A 7,390-nucleotide genomic window follows, 5' to 3' on the forward strand; every position below is an offset into this window, starting at 1 on the left:
ATAGGATAAAACAACATAAATACAATTTAATAAAGCATAGGATAAAACAACATAAATAAAATTTAATAAAGCATAGGTTAAAACAACATAAATACAATTTAATAAAGCATAGGACAAAACAACATAAATAAAATTTAATAAAGCATAGTTTAAAACAACATGAATACAATTTAATAAAGCACAGTATAAAACCACAGAAATACAATTTAATAAAGCATAGGATAAAACAACATGAATACAATTTAATGAAACATAGGATAAACAACATAAATACAATTTAATAAAGCATAGGACAAAACAACATAAATACAATTTAATAAAGCATATGTTAAAACAACATAAATACAAGTTAATAAATCATAGGATAAAACAACATAAATACAATTTAATAAAGCATAGGTTAAAACAACATAAATACAATTTAATAAAGCATAGGTTAAAACAACATAAATACAATTTAATAAAGCATAGGACAAAACAACATACATACAATTTAATAAATCATAGGATAAAACAACATAAATACAATTTAATAAAGCATAGGACAAAACAACATACATACAATTTAATAAATCATAGGATAAAACAACATAAATACAATTTAATGAAACATAGGATAAACAACATAAATACAATTTAATAAAGCATAGGACAAAACAACATAAATACAATTTAATAAAGCATATGTTAAAACAACATAAATACAATTTAATAAAGCATAAGATAAAACAACATGAATATAATTTAGTAAAGCATAAGATAAAACAACATAATACAATTTAATAAAGCATAGGACAAAACAACATAAATACAATTTAATAAAGCATATGTTAAAGCAACATAAATACAATTTAATAAAGCATAGGTTAAAACAACATAAATACAATTTAATAAAGCATAGGATAAAACAACATAAATACAATTTAATGAAACATAGGATAAACAACATAAATACAATTTAATAAAGCATAGGACAAAACAACATAAATACAATTTAATAAAGCATATGTTAAAACAACATAAATACAATTTAATAAAGCATAAGATAAAACAACATGAATATAATTTAGTAAAGCATAAGATAAAACAACATAATACAATTTAATAAAGCATAGGACAAAACAACATAAATACAATTTAATAAAGCATATGTTAAAGCAACATAAATACAATTTAATAAAGCATAGGTTAAAACAACATAAATACAATTTAATAAAGCATAGGATAAAACAACATAAATACAATTTAATGAAACATAGGATAAACAACATAAATACAATTTAATAAAGCATAGGACAAAACAACATAAATACAATTTAATAAAGCATATGTTAAAACAACATAAATACAATTTAATAAAGCATAAGATAAAACAACATGAATATAATTTAGTAAAGCATAAGATAAAACAACATAATACAATTTAATAAAGCATAGGACAAAACAACATAAATACAATTTAATAAAGCATATGTTAAAGCAACATAAATACAATTTAATAAAGCATAGGTTAAAACAACATAAATACAATTTAATAAAGCATAGGATAAAACAACATAAATACAATTTAATAAAGCATAGGATAAAACAACATAAATACAATTTAATAAAGCATAGGATAAAACAACATAAATACAATTTAATAAAGCATAGGATAAAACAACATAAATACAATTTAATAGAGCATAGGATAAAACAACATAAATACAATTTATAAAGCATAGGATAAAACAACATAAATACAATTTAATAAAGCATAGGATAAAACAACATAAATACAATTTAATAAAGCATAGGATAAAACAACTTAAATACAATTTAATAAAGCATAAGATTAAACAACATAAATACAATTTAATAAAGCATAGGATAAAACAACATAAATAAAATTTAATAAAGCATAGGATAAAACAACATAAATACAATTTAATAAAGCATAGGATAAAACAACATAAATACAATTTAATAAAGCATAGGATAAAACAACATAAATACAATTTAATAAAGCATAGGATAAAACAACATAAATACAATTTAATAAAGCATAGGATAAAACAACATAAATAAAATTTAATAAAGCATAGGTTAAAACAACATAAATACAATTTAATAAAGCATAGGACAAAACAACATAAATAAAATTTAATAAAGCATAGTTTAAAACAACATGAATACAATTTAATAAAGCACAGTATAAAACCACAGAAATACAATTTAATAAAGCATAGGATAAAACAACATGAATACAATTTAATAAAGCATAGTATAAAACAACATAAATACAATTTAATAAAGCATAGGTTAAAACAACATAAATACAATTTAATAAAGCATAGGACAAAACAACATAAATACAATTTAATAAAGCATAGGTTAAAACAACATAAATAAAAGTTAATAAAACATAGGATAAAACAACATAAATACAATTTAATAAAGCGTAGGATAAAACAACATGAATACAATTTAATAAAGCATAGGATAAAACAACATAAATACAATTTAATAAAGCATAGGTTAAAACAACATAAATACAATTTAATAAAGCATAAGATAAAACAACATGAATATAATTTAGTAAAGCATAAGATAAAACAACATGAATATAATTTAATAAAGCATAGGTTAAAACAACATAAATACAATTTAAGAAAGCTTAGGATAAAACTACTTAAATATAATTGAATAAAGCATAGGTTAAAACAACATAAATACAATTCAATAAAGCATAGGTTAAAACAACATAAATACAAGTTAATAAAGCATAGGATAAAACAACATAAATACAATTTAATAAAGCATAGGATAAAACAACATGAATACAATTTAATAAAGCATAGGATAAAACAACATAAATACAATTTAATAAAGCATAATACAAAACAACATAAATACAATTTAATAAAGCATAGGATAAAACAACATAAATACAATTTAATGAAACATAGGATAAACAACATAAATACAATTTAATAAAGCATAGGACAAAACAACATAAATACAATTTAATAAAGCATATGTTAAAACAACATAAATACAATTTAATAAAGCATAAGATAAAACAACATGAATATAATTTAGTAAAGCATAAGATAAAACAACATAATACAATTTAATAAAGCATAGGACAAAACAACATAAATACAATTTAATAAAGCATATGTTAAAGCAACATAAATACAATTTAATAAAGCATAGGTTAAAACAACATAAATACAATTTAATAAAGCATAGGATAAAACAACATAAATACAATTTAATAAAGCATAGGATAAAACAACATAAATACAATTTAATAAAGCATAGGATAAAACAACATAAATACAATTTAATAAAGCATAGGATAAAACAACATAAATACAATTTAATAGAGCATAGGATAAAACAACATAAATACAATTTATAAAGCATAGGATAAAACAACATAAATACAATTTAATAAAGCATAGGATAAAACAACATAAATACAATTTAATAAAGCATAGGATAAAACAACATAAATACAATTTAATAAAGCATATGATTAAACAACATAAATACAATTTAATAAAGCATAGGATAAAACAACATAAATACAATTTAATAAAGCATAGGATAAAACAACATAAATACAATTTAATAAAGCATAGGATAAAACAACATAAATACAATTTAATAAAGCATAGGATAAAACAACATAAATACAATTTAATAAAGCATAGGATAAAACAACATAAATACAATTTAATAAAGCATAGGATAAAACAACATAAATAAAATTTAATAAAGCATAGGTTAAAACAACATAAATACAATTTAATAAAGCATAGGACAAAACAACATAAATAAAATTTAATAAAGCATAGTTTAAAACAACATGAATACAATTTAATAAAGCACAGTATAAAACCACAGAAATACAATTTAATAAAGCATAGGATAAAAGAACATGAATACAATTTAATAAAGCATAGTATAAAACAACATAAATACAATTTAATAAAGCATAGGACAAAACAACATAAATACAATTTAATAAAGCATAGGTTAAAACAACATAAATAAAAGTTAATAAAGCATAGGATAAAACAACATAAATACAATTTAATAAAGCGTAGGATAAAACAACATGAATACAATTTAATAAAGCATAGGATAAAACAACATAAATACAATTTAATAAAGCATAGGTTAAAACAACATAAATACAATTTAATAAAGCATAGGCTAAAACTACATAAATACAATTTAATAAAGCATAGGATAAAACAAATTAAATACAATATAATAAAGCAAAGGATAAAACAACATAAATTCAATTTAATAAAGCATAGGATAAAACAACATAAATACAATTTAATAAAGCATAGGTTAAAACAACATAAATACAATTTAATAAAGCATAGGATAAAACAATATAAATACAATTTAATAAAGCATAGGACAAAACAACATAAATACAATTTAATAAAGCATATGTTAAAGCAACATAAATACAATTTAAAAAAGCATAGGATAAAACCACATAAATACAATTTAATAAAGCATAGGACAAAACAACATAAATAAAATTTAATAAAGCATAGTTTAAAACAACATGAATACAATTTAATAAAGCACAGTATAAAACCACAGAAATAGAATTTAATAAAGCATAGGATAAAACAACATAAATACAATTTAATAAAGCATAGGATAAAACAACATAAATACAATTTAATAAAGCATAGGATAAAACAACATAAATAAAATTTAATAAAGCATAGGTTAAAACAACATAAATACAATTTAATAAAGCATAGGACAAAACAACATAAATAAAATTTAATAAAGCATAGTTTAAAACAACATGAATACAATTTAATAAAGCACAGTATAAAACCACAGAAATACAATTTAATAAAGCATAGGATAAAACAACATGAATACAATTTAATAAAGCATAGTATAAAACAACATAAATACAATTTAATAAAGCATAGGTTAAAACAACATAAATACAATTTAATAAAGCATAGGACAAAACAACATAAATACAATTTAATAAAGCATAGGTTAAAACAACATAAATAAAAGTTAATAAAACATAGGATAAAACAACATAAATACAATTTAATAAAGCGTAGGATAAAACAACATGAATACAATTTAATAAAGCATAGGATAAAACAACATAAATACAATTTAATAAAGCATAGGTTAAAACAACATAAATACAATTTAATAAAGCATAGGCTAAAACTACATAAATACAATTTAATAAAGCATAGGATAAAACAAATTAAATACAATATAATAAAGCAAAGGATAAAACAACATAAATTCAATTTAATAAAGCATAGGATAAAACAACATAAATACAATTTAATTAAGCATAGGTTAAAACAACATAAATACAATTTAATAAAGCATAGGATAAAACAATATAAATACAATTTAATAAAGCATAGGACAAAACAACATAAATACAATTTAATAAAGCATATGTTAAAGCAACATAAATACAATTTAAAAAAGCATAGGATAAAACCACATAAATACAATTTAATAAAGCACAGGATAAAACAACATAAATACAATTTAATAAAGCATAGGATACAACAACATAAATACAATTTAGTAAAGCATAGGTCAAAATAACATAAATACAATTTAATAAAGCATAGGATAAAACAACATAAATATAATTTAATAAAGCATAGGATAAAACAACATAAATTAAAATTTAATAAAGCATAGGTTAAAATAACATAAATACAATGTAATAAAGCATAGGAAAAAAACAACATAAATACAATTTAATAAAGCATAGGATAAAACAACATAAATACAATTTAATAGAGCATAGGATAAAACAACATAAATACAATTTATAAAGCATAGGATAAAACAACATAAATTCAATTTAATAAAGCATAGGATAAAACAACATAAATACAATTTAATAAAGCATAGGTTAAAACAACATAAATACAATTTAATAAAGCATATGTTAAAGCAACATAAATACAATTTAATAAAGCATAGGTTAAAACAACATAAATACAATTTAATAAAGCATAGGATAGAACAACATAAATACAATTTAATAAACCATAGGATAAAACAACATAAATACAATTTAATAAAGCATAGGATAAAACAACATAAATACAATTTAATAAAGCATAGGATAAAACAACATAAATACAATTTAATAGAGCATAGGATAAAACAACATAAATACAATTTAATAAAGCATAGGATACAACAACATAAATACAATTTAGTAAAGCATAGGTCAAAATAACATAAATACAATTTAATAAAGCATAGGCTAAAACTACATAAATACAATTTAATAAAGCATAGGATAAAACAAATTAAATACAATATAATAAAGCATAGGATAAAACAACATAAATTCAATTTAATAAAGCATAGGATAAAACAACATAAATACAATTTAATAAAGCATAGGTTAAAACAACATAAATACAATTTAATAAAGCATAGGATAAAACAACATAAATACAATTTAATAAAGCATAGGACAAAACAACATAAATACAATTTAATAAAGCATATGTTAAAGCAACATAAATACAATTTAAAAAAGCATAGGATAAAACCACATAAATACAATTTAATAAAGCACAGGATAAAACAACATAAATACAATTTAATAAAGCATAGGATACAACAACATAAATACAATTTAGTAAAGCATAGGTCAAAATAACATAAATACAATTTAATAAAGCATAGGATAAAACAACATAAATACAATTTAATAAAGCATAGGACAAAACAACATAAATACAATTTAATAAAGCATAGGTTAAAACAACATAAATAAAAGTTAATAAAGCATAGGATAAAACAACATAAAAACAATTTAATAAAGCATAGGTTAAAACAACATAAATAAAATTTAATAAAGCATAGGATAAAACAAAATACATACAATTTAATAAAGTATAGGATAAAACAACATAAATTCAATTTAATAAAGCATAGGATAAAACAACATAAATACAATTTAATTAAGCATAGGTTAAAACAACATAAATACAATTTAATAAAGCATAGGATAAAACAATATAAATACAATTTAATAAAGCATAGGACAAAACAACATAAATACAATTTAATAAAGCATATGTTAAAGCAACATAAATACAATTTAAAAAAGCATAGGATAAAACCACATAAATACAATTTAATAAAGCACAGGATAAAACAACATAAATTAAAATTTAATAAAGCATAGGACAAAACAACATACATACAATTTAATAAATCATAGGATAAAACAACATAAATACAATTTAATGAAACATAGGATAAACAACATAAATACAATTTAATAAAGCATAGGACAAAACAACATAAATACAATTTAATAAAGCTTATGTTAAAACAACATAAA

The sequence above is a fragment of the Phyllobates terribilis genome, unplaced genomic scaffold, assembly GCF_046119375.1.
Source record: "Phyllobates terribilis strain yellow unplaced genomic scaffold, ASM4611937v1 Scaffold_20__1_contigs__length_20440879, whole genome shotgun sequence".
In the NCBI taxonomy this organism is placed as follows: domain Eukaryota; kingdom Metazoa; phylum Chordata; class Amphibia; order Anura; family Dendrobatidae; genus Phyllobates; species Phyllobates terribilis.